At 37.7% G+C, this 17816-nt stretch overlaps 1 protein-coding gene across 2 annotated transcripts in view; it reads left to right on the forward strand.

The window, feature by feature from the left end:
- Positions 1-17816, forward strand: part of LOC106874412 (alpha-1,3-mannosyl-glycoprotein 2-beta-N-acetylglucosaminyltransferase) — a 156110-nt gene that overhangs the window by 71485 nt on the left and 66809 nt on the right. Inside the window, exon 1 of one of the 2 annotated variants that reach the window (XM_089363003.1) lies at positions 14381-14497. The exons of the other annotated variant lie outside the window; for it this stretch is intronic. The gene's annotated coding sequence lies outside the window, so the exon portion shown is untranslated. Of the gene's footprint in view, positions 1-14380; positions 14498-17816 lie in introns of those variants that run through there. 2 annotated transcript variants of the gene reach the window in all.

Here is a 17816-nt window from a genome sequence, read left to right on the forward strand (position 1 = left end):
ATTCTTCAAGCCATTGGACTCCCCCAGGATGGCTGCAGTCCAATGACTGAAACCAGGATGAAAGATAAAAGATGAAGATATATTCTAAAAACTAGATTTTATTATGAGAGTAAAATTGATGAGGTTTGTGTAATGGCTACGAAATGAACGTATAACATGTGTGGGTATGGGTTGTGTGTGTGTAGTGCTTATGACGTGTGTGTTTGTGTTTATTTACCTGTCTGGTTTGGGAAATGCTCAAAACAACTGCAGCTGGAGAACAGCATTGTTTAATTTGTCAACGATTCTTACCATCACAGCTGGCATCTCTTCATAAAAAGCAATGTGCTGTGAGAGAGAGAGAGAGAGAGAGAGAGAGAGAGTGTGTGTGTGAGTGAGTGAGTGAGAGAAAGAATGAGAGAGAGGGAGTGTGTGCACATAAATTTGTGCATGTGCATGTGAGTGTATGAGCATATATACATTCATGTGTGTATATATATATATATATATATATATATATATATGTATATGTATATGTATGTATATATGGAATACTTCAGCATTTTTCTAAGAGTGAGATGAGTGAATATGTTGTTTGTCTTGTTGCTATGTAAATTTGTGTGTGTGTGTGTGTGTGTGTGTGGTCTGTTATGATGCACACCAGATCTGAAGTGGTTGGCAATGATTTTCTCTTTTTTTCCTTTAATTAAATTGTAACACCTCAAAAGCTGAGGAGATAACAATATATTTAAGTGTTTAATAAGCAAGCAATGACTTGTGTGTGTGTGTGTGTGTAAAGGATCCAGAAGTACTTCTGTTTTCAATGTAGCAGTGTTTTCGAACCGTATTCCAGCAAATAGAATGCAAATTGTTCTCCTTACATTTAGCTCCGGGCATATAATCCTTGTGGTCAAGTTTTCTCCGGAAGTTTCAGAATCTTAAGTCAATTTGAGTTGAAACCAATTCTTCCACTTCAACTTGAATGGCAATATTGAACTTGTATTGAGGCTGTGTAACAATAACAACGTTGAGCCTCTGTTGGGACAACAACAACACAAAAACTACTTCTATTGGTGCAACCATGACAACAACAACAACAATAACATCTTCTTTTGGGGCAACAACAACAAGAAACGGTACCTCTGATTGATTGTTTTCTGATGTTCTTTCGTAAAAGAACCTGGTGCAGTTTGCCAGCTTATCAACTCCTGTTTGATGATGATGATGATGATGATAACAATGATCTTCTGGGCAAATCCATTTAATGAAGAAAACACATAACATGGATTTGCTCCACAAGGCATCTCATATTGTAGGGGGAAATCAACCTCCTGGGGCAAATCTATCTTTTTCATTTGTATGCAAAACACCTGAAACAAGGGTACATACATGTTACACGCCTACTTTGGTTTTATAGCTTCGAGTTTTAAAAATTGCATGTCCTGATATAAGTACCAGGAGCCAGCCTTGGTTCATATGCATTTTTGCCAATGGTTCTTAGCTATCATGGTACCGTCATGGAATTGGTAGATGTTTCCTCACTTGGCTGTCCACCCAAATTTAACTCAAGACACCCCAAAGTAAATAGCTTCTATCCTGTTTCGTGGCATTGTAGAAGGAAAAAAAAGAAAGAAAGAAAAATGGTTTTTCACCAAAATAAATGAAAAATAGAAAAGAATAGATAAATAAATAAATCTAAGAAAGCCTGATGATAAAAGAAAATGAAGATTGATGATAGTGATGATGATGATGATGATGATGATGATCTAGACAAGTTTCGTTCATTGAAATTGTTGACACCTTTCAGTTGCAATATTTTATTCTGGCATCTAAAGACAAATAAATTATATATATACATATATATATATATATATATATATATATATATATATGAAAGAAAAAAAAAAAAAGAAACAACCAACCGAAAATTCAAATGGTTTCTTTTTGAAATTTTCATTGAGGAAAAATAGCCAAATAATGGCCAAGACTAAATCAATAACCATTTATTGTCATAAATCTGGAACAGGCAAATATTAAAATATCAGTCTGTGGTAATGTGAGGCCAATACCAGTACCACCACATTCCACCACCACCAAATCGTTACTACTACTAAACCATTGTTACTTTTAGTACTATCACCATATCTACTACCACCACCACTACTGTTACAACTATTACCATCACTACTACCACCACCATCGCTACTACTGCTACTAGTACAGGGCTGTGTGGTCAGTAGTTTGCTTACCAACTGCATGGTTCTGAGTTCAGTCCCACTGCATGGCACCTTGGACGAGTGTCTTTTACTATAACCATGGGCTGACCAAAGACTTGTGAGTGGATTTGGTTGATGGAAACTGAAAGAAGCCCATTGTATGTGTGTGTGTGTGTATATATATATATATGTGTGTGTATGTGTGTGCATGTATGTATGTCTGTTTCTCCCCCTGACATCGCTTGACAATTGATTGACGCTGGTGTGTTTATGTTCCCATAACTTAGTGGTTTGGCAAAAGAGATTGATAGAATAAGTACTAGGCTTACAAAGAATAAGTCCTGGGGTCGATTCATTTGACTAAAGGTGGTGCTCCTGCATGGCCACAGTCAAATGGCTGAAACAAGTAAAAGGATAAAAGAATAATAACAGTAGTAGTAGTAGTAGTAGTAGTAGTTCTGACATGTTGGGGAGAAGATTAAGTCGATTACATGGACCCCATTGCTTGACTGGTGGCTATTTTATTAACCCCACTGAAAGGATGAAAGGCAAAGTCAACCTTGGAGGAATTTGAACTCAGAGCATAAATAATGGAGTAAATGATGTTGGTGCCAGTGCCACAAATGTGTACGGTTCGAGTGCAAGTCAATCGACCTGACATTACCGTATTACTGGTACTCACTTCCTCATTGTTGGAAGGAAGACAGGTGAAGTCAGTCTTCTACTACAACAACTTGATGATGATAATAATAATAATAATAATAATAATAATAATCCTTTCTACTGGAAGTACAAGGCCTCAAATTTGGAGCAAGGGATTAAGTCGATTACATCGAGCCCCAGTGTGTAACCAGTACTTGTTTAATCGACCCTGGGTGCAGGCATGGCTGTATGGTAAGAAGTTTGCTTCCCAACCACATGCTCCGGAGGGAGGTGGTGGCAAGCCCTGCTGTACTCTTTCACCACAACTTTCTCTTACTCTTTCTTCCTGTTTCTGTTGTACCTGTAATTCAAAGGGGCCAGCCTTGTCACACTGTGTCACGCTGAATCTCCTCAAGAACTATATTAAAGGTACATGTGTTTGTGGAGTGCTCAGCCACTTGCACGTTAATTTCACGAGCAGGCTGTTCCGTTGATCGGATCAACTGGAACCCCCGTCGTCGTAACCGACAAAGTGCCACGATGATGTATGTAGTAAATTGTGTTGCGTAGTTCTTTTAAGTTCATATATGTTTTAGTATTTATTAGTGTCTGTCTGTACATCTGCTACTGAGAGAGACAGAGACACAGACAGACAGAGAAGTATTCTTAACAAGGAAGATGGTGAGAGGAAAGATGACCAGCTTGTTTGTGGTGGAACATACTCCATAACCATTAATTCTTTATTATTATTATTTTTTATAGTGTTGAGTAACATCAATAACAGTCAGTCTTATGCTTCACATGCACCTGAACACATGCACAACCAGGTGTATATACCGACTTTCACAAGTGCATAGACATATATCTGTGTGTGTGTGTGTGTGTATTCTATATTTTAGTTGTGTTTCTTTTTTTTAAAACACACCTCATTCCCCTCTTAAAAGTCTGATGCTTCTCATGACTCATTTGTAGCCCTCCCTACTTTCCTCCACCCTCGTTCTTCTTTCTTTTCACCACTACCACCTCCACCACCTTCGCCAGCATCAGTTGAGTAAAGTTTGGGATAGGGTGTATAACTTCTTTTGTGGAATGTGCACACACACACACCTATACACGCACAGAGGCAAAAGCATACTCATAAAATATACCTATATTTGCTTTTTAAAAAAAAAGAAATGAAAGACAATGACTCTTATAAAACTTGTTTGGTTTCCTTAATAGAATTTGTCAAAGAAATTTGTGTGTGCGTGTTGGGGGTGGTGCGTGTTGGGGGTGGTGCATGCAGAAGGTTTGTATGAGTGTATGTATGTGTATGATGTGATATATATATATATATATATATATATATATATATATATATATATATATATATATATATATATATACATACACTCACCCACACATACACACATATCCATCATTATCATTGTTAAACATTTGATTTCCATGCTGATGTGGGTTGGACATATATGTATACGTGTACTTGTATGTGTGTGTGTGTGTGTGTGTGATGTGTGGCTTAGTGGTTAGGGCGTTGCACTCATGGTCGTAAGGTTGTGGTTCCGATTCCCAGACCAGCAAAACACTTCATTTCTCTTTACACCTGTAAATGGGTGGCCCTGCAATGGACTGACATTCCACTGCAAGTGGACGGTTGGCCTGCCATCGTAGCCGCTGGAGTCATATCATTTGAAAGCTGTAACAATGTGAAGAAGCACATTATGACCAGTGGCTATAACAACAGCCAGTACTCTTGTCAGTACAGTGCAATAGTGTCGGTTCCACCCTGCCGGTGCTGGTGCTACCCTGCCTGTGCTGGTGCCACGTAAAAAGCATCCAGTCCACACTGTAAAGTGGTTGGTGTTTGGAAGGGCATTCAGTTGTAAAAGACCATGCCAAAACTGGCCTTGCTCGTGCTGGTGCCACATGAAAAGCATTCAATTCACTTTGCAGAGTGGTCAGTGTTAAGAAAGGCATGCCAAACAGACAGTGAAGCATGGTGCAGTCTTCTGCTTGGCTAGCTCCTGTCAGACCGTCCAACCCATGTCAGCATGGAAAGCAGAAATTATATGAATAAAAAAAAAAAAAGATCTCATCATCGTTGTATGTCCACTTTTCCGTGCTTATATGAACTGGAGTGTATTTCATTAAAACAACTGTTGACCATATCCTGGTTGCACCAAACAATAATGGCATTAAACCTGCTTATGGGTGGGCCTGGTAGATGTGCCGGTGAAAGTTAGCATTAGCGGTATTGTTAGTTGAAGTTGTGGTGTAATCAGAGACGCAATGTCTATCTAGGGGAAAAGCCCCTGATGTAGGCCTAATGCACTTTGATGCCAGTATCATTGCAGGCATTGCTGTCAGAATGCAAAGAGCTTGGAACAGATTCTGCAAAGCATCTTTCCTGATCTAAAAGTTCTACCAATTCACTGCCCAGAATTGGTAATTCTTTGGTATCAACCTCAAAAAGATTAAAGGCAAAGTTGACCTTGGTGGGATTTGAACTCAAGCCACAGAGTGTTAACAAATACTATGAGATATTCTATCTAATACTCTAATGATTGTACCTGTTCAATACTTTCATGGCAAAAAAAAAAAAAAAAAATGGAAAAAACCCCGAAATTCTGAAACTAGTAAAAAAGACATGAACAAGTAAAATATAAGATGGTACGACCACCAGGTGAAATGATACAGACTCCAGATGAAATGTTTCACCTGCCAGAGGAAATGAGGCACAATCTCCTGATGGAATGGTTCAACCACCAGATGAAATGGTACAACCTACAGATGACATGTAGCTTAGGTGCACAATGTCTGCCAAAAATCGGGGCCGATCAGGACTTGCATACCGCAGTGTCCTTGCACTTGCTTGATGCGAAAGTGGGTGGAGGAATGAATTTCAAACGACAACAACAACAAACATAGAAATATCTGATTGTACTGCCATGGCACAATGTGATGAATATGTAATGAGTGTGGGTGTGTGTGTTTTTTTTTAGTGCGACTGCATATATAGGCTTGTTTATCTTTGTGTGGGAAACAGCAGCTGATATTGTGAATGAAAAGAGAAAAAGTAAAAAGAACATTGAAGACGCAGCAGCTACCATCATCATCATCATCATCATCATCATCATCATCGTTGTCCTTCACTGTCATCATCATCGTCATCATCAGTGTTGTCGTTGTTGCTGTTGAAGAGTTCAATATTACACTTCTTTCTGATTGCTTTTAATCCTGTTAAATAAATTCGAAAGAAAACAGTCGCCTTCTTAACAAAAGTTCGAACAATAAAAAACAAAAAAGAAACAAAGAAAAGAAAAAAAACCATAACAAGAACACTTAAAAAACAACAACAAAAGCAAGAATAGCAGCAGCAGCAGCAACAACAACAACTGAAACAAAAATAGCTACAATAGTATCATCATCATCATCATCATCATCATCATCAACAGCAGCAGTATTAGCAACAGTAACAGCATCAAATTCAATCTGATTTGTTCCCATGTCATCGTCATCATCATCATCATCATCATCATCCACCCCTCCCTGACTTCTCCCCTCTAATTTCTCCCACCCCCTTCCCCCCTCTGCTGTTCCATTGTAGAATTCATATCCTGTCTCAATGTGAAATGGAAGTGCAGGTGTGGGGGAGGGGGAGTTGAGATTAATGGTGAAGAGAAGAGCATGTATGTGTTTCTGTTTATATACATACATACATACATACATACATATATATATACACACACACACACACATGTAATGCATGTATATATATACATATATATACATTTGTGTATATGTGTGCATGTGTGTGTGTGTGTAAAATCCGTCTTTGTTCTTTTCCTTTTAATTTTAGGTTCATACTGATTAGCATGCATATGTAATTATGTGTGTATAAATAAATACGTACACACACACACACACACTAATGCTTATGCACATGTATGACACGCATACACTAACATGCAAACATGTATTTGTGTGAGTGTGTGTGTATACATGTGCATACATGAATGTGTACACGCATGAGATCTGCTAATGCATGAAATTACATATATGCACACATGCCTACCTGTATGTGCATACATACAGGTGAACATACATACACATACATAACAACACGTTCATATACAGATATAAACCCACGTACTCATACATACACACACACACACACATAATCATGCGTAACATCCTTACTTTCACCTCTTGCCCTATATTTCGTTGTATCTGATTGTGACAAAAAAGTAAAGAAATAATCACATGTGCATGCACACACATGCATGCACACACACACACACACACACACACACACACACAGAACACGGAGACACACAGACACATGCACACACAATAACAATGGAAGAAGCTGATAATGTTGGATGCTACATTGGACAAAGTAGGATCAAATACACATGGTGCATGAATAAAAGATGTAATCGACATACCCCCTCCCCTCAAAATCTTCTGGCTCTGTGCCAAAATTTGAAACAATAGTAATAATAATAATGATGATGATGATGATGATGGCGATAATGGTTTCAAATTTTGCCACAAGGACAGCAATTTTGCGGGAGGGGATGAGTCGATTACATCGCCCCCCCCCCCCACGTTTAACTGGTACTTATATTTATCGACCCCGGGAGGATGAAAGGTAAAGTTGACCTCGGCAGAATTTGAACACAGAACGTACCAACAGGCGAAATACTGCTAATCATTTCGCCAATAATAATAATAATAATAATAATAATAATAATCTTTTCTACTAAAGGTACAAGACCTGAAATTGGGAATAATAGTAGCGATAATTATAATTAGTGGTGGTGGTGGTGGTGGTGGTTGTATTGATTGATAATGTCTTTGAGAAAATTCATGTTAAAATGCTGAAAAAAAATAAATGGAACGGAAATAGATTTTAAATCTAAGTAAGGTAAGTTACAACAACAACAACAACAACATTGATAGCCACAACATCGAAAGAAATTATTGCTGCAGTGTTTTTATTACATTTGATTAGGTTGACGGTAGCAGTTAATTGAATTTTCTACATAGGCGTAGGAGTGGCTGTGTGGTAAGTAGCTTGCTTACGAACCACATAGTTCCGAGTTCAGTCACACTGCGTGGCACCTTGGGCAAGTGTCTTCTTACTATAGCCTCAAGCCAACCAAAGCCTTGTGAGTGGATTTGGTAGACGGAAACTGAAAGAAGCCTGTCGTATATATGAATATATTTATATGTGTGTGTGTGTGTGTGTGTCTGTCTGTCCGTCCCCCCCAACATCGCTTGACAACCGATGCTGGTGTGTTTACGACCCCGTAACTTAGCTTTTCGGCAAAAGAGACCGATAGAATAAGTACTAGGCTTACAAAGAATAAGTCCTTGGGTCGATTAGCTCGACTAAAAGGTGGTGCTCCAGCATGGCCACAGTCAAATGACTGAAACAAGTAAAAGAGTAAAGAATATATATATATATATATGTATATATATATATATACTTTTTCCAGATAGTGTGTCAAAATCCAGCCAGAGGAGAAGTCTTCCTGGGGCTACAAGCTACAGTAGCATCAACCCTTAAGGGTTAGCCACATTTAGGTGGCAAATATACTTCATGATGTCATGCAGCTACTGTTTATACTTCACTCAGAGATTTATCATTGCTTAAATATATATATATATATATGTATATACACATACATATATATACAAGTTTGAAGATTTAACAAAAACAGAGCAAATGGAAAATTTTACAAAAACATAAACGGAAAATCCGAAGCTAATTCCTTGTCAGTCAGTGTCCAAAAGATCCTAACAATTGTGTGCCTTTTATTCTTGATATTGTTCACTCTCAGTGGTGCCACTGGCAAAAAGTCACTGGGAATAGCTAGCTAACGAATGTACAGGACAATGACAAAAGCAAACATGACAACATAAAATAGCTATAATAATTGTGCATGCATGCATAAATACACACATACATATATATATATATATATATATATATATATATATATATACATATATATATAGATATATTATCTTGTTTGTTAGGGAAAGTACTTTATTCATGTTGTAGAGTTTATGTTTATTAGGAATCAGTTAATGATTCCCTTTGTTGCTACTCAAAATTTCATGTCATATGCACTCAGCCAACATTATAAAATGCATACACGCGGACATTCTCAATCTACATGGATACAGTCGTACATATAATATATGGACTTCATACAATGATGATGATGATGATGTGTAAATGTGTGTGCATGAGCACACACTCTCTCTCTCTCAAACACACACACACACACACACACACACACACACACAGAGTGCTTGCATGAGGCAGCAAGGGAGATAACATGTTTGTGGTTATTTGCATTTATTTGTGTAATAGTTGTTGTTCTTGTAGACCCATCTTATCATCATCATCATCATCATCATCATCATCGATTAATGTCCGTTTTTCATGCTGGCATGGGTTGGACGGTTTGACTGAGGTCTGGAGAGCCAGGGTTGCACCAGGCTCCAATCTGGTCTGGCAGAGTTTCTACAGCTGGATGCCCTTCCTAATGCCAACCACTCCGAGAGTGTACTGGGTGCTTTTATGTGCCACTGGCAGAGGGGCCAATGAGGTGGGCCTGGCAATGATCATGTTCGGATGGTGCTTTTTACGTGCCATTATACATTTAAAAAAAAAGGGTCAAAGCTCACTTGGAAACTATAGGCTGATAAGGCCAGTTTCCTAGATTCTGTGGCATATGTATCCACCCTGGATGGGATGCTGGTCCATCACAAGATAACTTGTTTTTGCCAGCTGAGTGGACTGGAGCAATGTGAAATGAAACGTTTCGCTCAAGAACACATCACATTGCCCTGCCCAAGAACTGAAACCACAGTCTTATCATCCTAAGTACAACACCCTTAACCACTAAGCTATTTATCACCTCCATATTACCCATTGGTAATAAGGAAATAAAAGCAGATGAAGTAAAAAAAAAAAAAGAAAGAAAGAAAGAAAAAACAAAATAATGACAAAGATGAGGATAACGATGTAGTGGTAATAGTAGTAGTAGTAGTAGTAGTAGCTAACATACTATGATGAAATCTACTCCCTGAAACCTTTCAGAATTTTCCAGCAAACCAATTTACCATTCTACTTTCCAAGTATTTATATTCACTAATTGCTTGCACAGACCATCATAAAACTTCCCTCAGATCTGACTGTTTACTTTGATATTTATGACTTTACCTTGATGGGTGCATTTTGGATGAGGTTTTTTTGTTGTTTTGTTTGTTTTTGTGGTAACTGTTTTCCTATTAACCTCTGTGTGTGTGTGTGTGTGTTATAGGTAGGTGTTTGCTTGTGGTAAGGTTTTGTGTGTGTGTGTTATAATTGTAACTAATCCTATCATTAGAAGGATATAGCAAGGCATATCTATACATGTCCTGTGTACCTGCTTGCATGTATCTTGTGTGTGTGTATATATATGTGTGTGTGTGTGTGTGTGGATATATGTATGCATATATATTTGGATATATGTATGCATATGCATGTGGATATATGTATGTATATATGTGTGTGTAGATATATGTATACATATATTTGGATGTATCATCATTGTCATCATCATCATCATCATCATTTAACGTCCGTTTTCCATGCTGGCATGGTTTGATGTGTGTATATATATATACATATATATGTGGATGTATGTTTGCATATATATATATATATCAGATAAGTATATATGAAAGTGTAAATGCATGTGTATATATGTGTATATACTCACTAATATAAATAGTGTACTTATGACTGTATATACTTCCGTATGTCTGCAGGCATAAACATATGAATCTAAATAAATATCAGAACGCACAATGTTTCTCCCTTTCCCTCTTTCTCTCTCCCCCTTCTTTTCTTCCCCACCCCCCTTCTCTCACCATCTACTCACAATGTTTCCAACTGCAGAAAATATTCCAGAACTTCTGTATATTGTCTTGAATCATCAAAAATTTCTTTCCCCCCCCCCTTTATTTATGCATTTACCAGTTTTTGTTGTTTGTTCTGCTTGTCCCCACTCCCCTACTGAGATGATCTTAACTATTATCAAAACATGATAGATTAATTAAAGCAAGACTGCTACCCCACTTCTACTCTGTTACAAAGAAAAGAAAAAAAAAAACTATAAAAAAAAAACTAGGTCAACGGAATGGGGGAGGGGTGGGGGAATCCACCTGGTTTACAAAAGTAATAGTAAGCACTTGTGATAATGTTCTATTATCTGTTTTACATTTTTTAAATTTCATTTTGTTAATTTGTTTTGTTCATCATTTTGGTAATTTTTTAAATATTTTTAATTTTTGCAGTTGATATCTTGTCAGCAACTATAGTGACTATGTATACACCCCCCCCCCACACGCATACACACGTTTATCTTATTTATTTAAACACTGTCATATCTTGTTCTATCTACCTACATATCTACCTATCCACCTATCTAATTCTAACCCTACCTCTTTTTCTCGTATCTGTTATGTGCAGAAGCACAAGCATGGCTGTGTGGTAAGAAGCTTGCTTCCCAACCACATGGTTCCGGGTTCAGTCCCACTGCATGGCACCTTGGGCAAATGTCTTCTACTAAAGCCTCGGGCTGACCAAAGCCTTGTGAGTGGATTTGGTAGACGGAAACTAAAAGAAGCTAGTCGTATATATGTATGTGTATATGTTTGTGTGTCTGTGTTTGTTCTTTCACCATCGCTTCACAACTGATGCTGGTGTGTTTACATCCCCCATAACTTAGCAGTTTGGCAAAAGAGACTGATAGAATAAGTCCTGATAGAATATGACTGCATTGCTGCAGTCATATAACTGAAACAAGTAAAAGAATAAAAGAATATATATATATAGTGTTGTATTTCATGAAGGTCATTTTAATATTATTTTTTTCCAAATAAGCACACACACTATATATATATATATATATATATTTCTTCACTTGTTTATTACTGTCCTTATTTTATTATTTTAACTCATGTTCATTGTCCAGAAGTCTTTCGTCACCACACATCTGTGACCTCTTCAGCAACACTTTTCATTTTTGTGTGTGTTCTTGCTTCACTTACTCCATTCTGTTCTCCTAAAATGTACTAATCAAGTATTGGGGGTGATCTAGTTAACTGACTAAGCTTCCTCTTATCAAAAGTTTCAGGCTTGAGCTCATGTTAGAATCATCATCATCATCATCATCATCGTCACTATTATTGTGAGGGCAATGGATGATAGATTTGACTTTGTCTTTTACCTTTCAAGAGTCAGTCTAGAAGAAATAAGTATGAGTCTCGCGTACTAGAGTCCTAGAGTCGATAGGCTCCACTCCTGCTCCCTTCCTCCACCGAAAATGTTGTGACATTGTGGTTGTGTTATCAAAAAAACCTTTGTGTGTTGATAACAAAAAATAGTTTAAAATGGAGTTATGTGGTGGTGGGGGGGAGGGAGTGTAACTAGCAACACCCTCCCCCCTGAAACTAAGACACACCACCACTATACCATCATTCCTCCACAATTTCACCCCACCCCCCCCCGTACCCATTCCACCATCACCACCGGTACATCTCCACCACCACCACCACCATTACACTTCCTCACACACACCATATCACTACCACTGCCATTCTACCACTACCCACTACCCTCCCACTCCAAGAAAAAAAACAACTTCACCCCCTCCCTCCCCCCCATTCCACCACCATTCTGTCCACCTATCGCTATTATTTCACCAACAATACCTTCCTCATATCACCACCTGTCTTAAAAACACTTATTTGCGTGAAAGGGTATAAACCTACTTACTGTTATGGCTGTTTTATTCTTCTTCTCCTCGGGTCAGTTTCTGTTGGGCCACTTCCCCATTCAATAAAAAGGAGCAATCAAACAAGCTATTGGTTTACATCATGAAAATGTAGAGGCTTTGAGAAGAAAATGAATTACTTTAAAAGCCTGAGTCTCAAAGTGGATAGAAGTATATATATGAGAGGTGCTGAAAAGTTCCTGGCTTTGGGTAAAAGAAAATACAGGAAGATTAGTTTTATTCAACATATTCCTCCCTCAGATTCTCAAACTTATTACAGTGATCCTTCATTTTTCCGAAGCCCTGTAGAAAAACTCGGAAGGTTGGACCTCCAGCCAGGCCTTTCCTTAAAGCCAGAAACTTTCCAGCACCCCTCGTGTGCGTGTATGTGTGTATATATATATATATATATAAACACACACACACACATATATATAAATACACACACACACACACACACACACACACAAGGGGTGTTGAAAAGTTCCTGGCTTTGGGTGAAAGAAAATACAGGAGGGTCAGTTAACTATTCCTCCTCTCAGATTCACACACTTATTGCAGCGGTCCTTCAGTTTTTCTAAGTCCTGTAGAAAGAACTCAGAAGGCTGGGCCTCCAACCAGGCTTTCACAATAAATACCCTTAAAGTCTGGAACTTTTCAGTACCCACTCGAATAATAGCTCATTATAAATTCCATCCAAGGATTTAAAAAGTACCTTTGGATGTTTAAAAAAAAAAAAAGGTTGAAGGTTACTTGTGGGCCTTGGCTACATAAGTTATTGGTTCATGCTCTGTGGATAGCCTTCAATTTTTTTTTTTTAATGTTTTTGTCAATCCAAAGGTTTCTCAACTTAATATGTTACTTGATGTTATTATTTATGACCATATCCACTTTGAAACTCTCTCTTAGAATGATTTATTAAGCCAAACTATTTATTAGGCAGGTTATAATTTATATCAGTCGTTTTTAAATCTGCTTGTGTTATACAGTGACAGGTCTCCTCCCCTCTTCTCCCAAATGCATTGTGGAGTATTTAAATAATGGTTAGCCAAGAGAGGTAAAGGGCAGGGCAATGCTAATGGCTTTCGCAGGTCCCTGCCCCCACTTAGGCAGTTAGGACTTAATCAATCTCCAACTTTAACACAGCTATAATGAACAAAAAATGAAACATTAAAAAAAATGCAAACAAAATTGTGAAGGAGGAAGAAATTGGCTGGGCTATCTGTTAAATGTTCCTAGTTTTCACAGCAGAGTAAACGCAAACGTACCCAAGGCCAGAAACATGGTGGTGTTTTAAAAGTGGGTGGTATGTTAGACTGATCCCCCACTTAGGTTACCTCCCTTTCTTTAACATTTCAAGTTTAAAATGCTCCTATTGGGAATCTGAGTAGACTGGAGTGATGTGAAACAAAGCATTTTGGTCAAGGAGACAACACGCCACATGATGTTAAATACCTACCAAAAAATAGAATTGGTATTTTCTGCAAGTCCTCTCCCCTGAAATTACTGGCCTTGTGCCAAAATTTGAAATGAATATTTAAAAAAAAAAATGCTACTACGATTTCAACAATGACAACTAATATTGTTATAACTATTAATTGTTGCAGTTTAAAAATGAACTAAAGACAACAATTTCATAACAAACATTCACATATTCACATGAAATATTGATTTATCTTTGTTTTTTTTCTTTTCTTTTACAGGTAAGGAAGAGTCTATTATTATTTTCATTGATTATAACCACGGGTTTGGTTTGACTAATTAATTTTGACGACGTGGAGGTTTTCATTCTTACTGTTCAGCTAAACAGCATAAGAAGTAGGTATTTTTGACTTACTTTATCTTTCAATATCTCTGCACTTTGGAATGTTTCTCTGTGTGTTTGCATATGTTTGTGTATGTGTGTGTGTGTGTGTGTGTGTGTGTGTGTGTGTATTTACATGTACACATGCTCACATATACATACATACATATATATATATATATATGTATATACATGTGTGTGTGTGTGTGTGTGTGTGTGTGTGTGTGTGAAGCCAAAAGCTTTTCTTTTTAAAATGATCAAAATTGAGAACTACCATCAAAATCTCATGTTCAATTATGCTCCAGTCACCAGGTTCATAATGACAAAAACCACTTTACTGAATTCTTTGTTATTTTCGAAATTTAATTGAAGCGAAAGGTTTAATCTTCAACTTAAAAAGACAAACACTCACTCATAGAAACTCACACACACACACACACACACACACACACACACACACACACACACACACACACACACACACACACACAATATTGGACATTTATTTTTGCTACGACAATCCTTCTTCAGAACAACACAAAATGCGGTTTCAACAAGATAGTGCCAACTGCATTTTGCTAACAGTACGAGGAATTAAATAAATGAAACATTTATCGTGAAGGTGAAAAGGTGAATCAACATGAGATATCGTTGCAAAAACAGTAGCATCTTTCATTTTTACTTTTCATTACAAATTTAATTTTTGATAAAATTTTTTAAAATGTTTACTTAAATAAACTCATTTGAAAAAAGTATCAAGCAGGCTGCAAGATAAAAGTCTGCGGGCCACATGCAGCTCGCAGGCCCCAGGTTGGCCAGCCCTGGTTTAGCTGTTTGGCAGAAGAGACTGAGGGAATAAATATTTGACTGAAAGAAAAAAATTAAGTACTGGGTGTGGGGTGGGCAATTTGTTCAACCAAACCCCATCAAGGCAGAGCCCCAGCATGGTCGTAGTTCAATGACTGAAACAAGTAAAAGATAAAAGTTTATAAATCAGACATTGATTAATATCACCAAGATAAAAAAAAATTCAACGGCTGGCACCCATGCCAACCTTTCCTTCATTAGACACTAAACTCTGCTTGCAAAGACCTGTTGGGGCAAGTGAAATCGAAATCGTAATTGAACCATATTCGATGACTGGCACCTGTGCCAGTGGAACGCTAACAGCACCATCCGAGCATGATCATTGCCAGAGCAGCTGTTTGGCTTCCGTGGTAGTGGCACGTAAATAGCACCATTTGAGTGTGATCGTTACCAGCGTTGCCTTACTGGTACTTGTGCTGGCAGCACGTTAGAAAATTATTCAAGCAAGGCCGTTGCCAGTGCCGCTGGATTGGCTCCTGTGCAGGTGGCACGTAAAAAACACCATTTTGAGCATGGCCATTGCCAGTACCGAGTGACTGGCCCTCGTGCCGGTGGCACGTAAAAGCACCCACTACACTCTTGGAGTGGTTGGTGTCAGGAAGGGCATCCAGCTGTAGAAACTCTGCCAGATCAGATTGGAGCCTGGTGCAGCCATCTGGTTCGCCAGTCCTCACTCAAATCGTCCAACCCATGCTAGCATGGAAAGCGGACATTAAATGATGATGATGATGATGATGATGATGATGATTCTAATCTCACCACTTGAGATATTAACTGCCATTGTACTTGAGAATCAGAAGAAGAAATAGCCAGAAAAATTCACATGATACAAAGCAAAAAAAAAAAATAGCTGCTCACAGAGAGAACAGGAAGTTCTTTCTAAAATGAAGTTAAACTTTGTTTTGTTACACAAAAGTGTGTTTGAGTGCTTAATTCCTGTTTTACAACATTAATCAGCAACACTGTTTTGAATTGCAGCTATTTGCAGTGCAAGACTTCTCCGAATTTAGGGTGGCAATGGGGTGGATTTGCAGAATCATTTAGAGTTATGAGAAAAATGCCTCACAGATTTTCTTCCTGCTTTTTATATTATTTGCTGTAGTTCAATTTTGCCTTTCATCCCTCTGGGGATTGGGGGTATGGGGGGGGGGGGGGGTCATTAAATAAAATATTAGTCAAATACTTGGGTTGATGTAATTGTTTAATCCACTTGTTACTCAAAATTGCTAGCCTTATGTTTAAATTAAAGTCAATTTAAATTAGATGCAATTATTAATTATAATGATGAATTAAAAGCAATCATTAATCTTTTCTTCAATAGGCACAAGGCCTGAAATATGGGGGAGGAGTCTAGTCAATCACATCAAACCTAGTACTTCACTGGTACTTATTTCATCGACCCCAAAAGGACGAAAGGCAAAATCGATGCCGGCTGAATTTGAACTCTGAGTGTAGTGATGGGCAAAATACCACTAAGCATTCTGTCCAGCGTGCTAATGATTCTGCCAGCTCACCATCTTAGAAGCAGTTATTAATAAGAATGGTAAATTAGGAGTTAAAGCATTGGACAAAATCTCTTGCAGTTTTTAGCTACTGCCGATTAAGTTCTGAGTTCAAATCCTGTTCAAGTCAACTTTGCCTTTTATACAGTCAATTACTGGGGTTGATTTGGCTCTGTGCTTCACCCTAAATTTGTGGCTTTGTGCCTATGTTAGAAAAAATATTATTGTTATTATTATTATTTGTGTTGTTTTATTTTGATGGAATTGGATATTTATTCCATGTTTACCTGAAAGAAGATCTTTCTTCCTAGGGATATATCTTTCAAGCATGGAACCTTACAAATACCCTAATTTGTAGGGGGTGGGAGGCAAAAGAATTTTTTTTTTTTTTTTAAACATATTTAATTTCGTTTTTGTGTTTCCAACTCTTTTCAATATTGCTACACATACTGAATCAGTAGAGGACACCCTTCCTACAAATTTAAACGGAAACGCATTCTATAAAGAATGTGCAAACGAATAAAAATAGAAAACAAATCAAATTATGCTGTGGTATTAACAATGGGCAGATTTTGAACATGAACCAACCAGCCAAGGGAACATCTGCTTGGCAGAATTTTGCAACCAAGTAAGGTAGATGTTTGCCAGAGTTTTGTTTTTTTCAAATTTTATTCAAGAACAAGACTAGTGAAAGGTTATCTCTCTATGCATTGCCAAAAGCAGAGTAGAAAAACCACAATTACAAGTAGGTTTGGTCAGTGTGTGGGGTGATATTTCCCTCTGTCAGTTGAAGGAAGAATTTAAGAACTCTGTGCCTGATTTTTAAAACAGAATGGATTGAAGAGCCGATATTTCACCTGTTGGTCCATATACTAGATCTGAAATACATGGGTTGATGTAGTGTAAGGGTTGTTGTCAAAGTTATTGACAATCATGCTGAGTCTCTATTCCCGAGCGTTATACT

This window comes from Octopus bimaculoides, chromosome 14 (assembly GCF_046866305.1).
Source record: "Octopus bimaculoides isolate indiv1 chromosome 14, ASM4686630v1, whole genome shotgun sequence".
Classification (NCBI taxonomy): domain Eukaryota; kingdom Metazoa; phylum Mollusca; class Cephalopoda; order Octopoda; family Octopodidae; genus Octopus; species Octopus bimaculoides.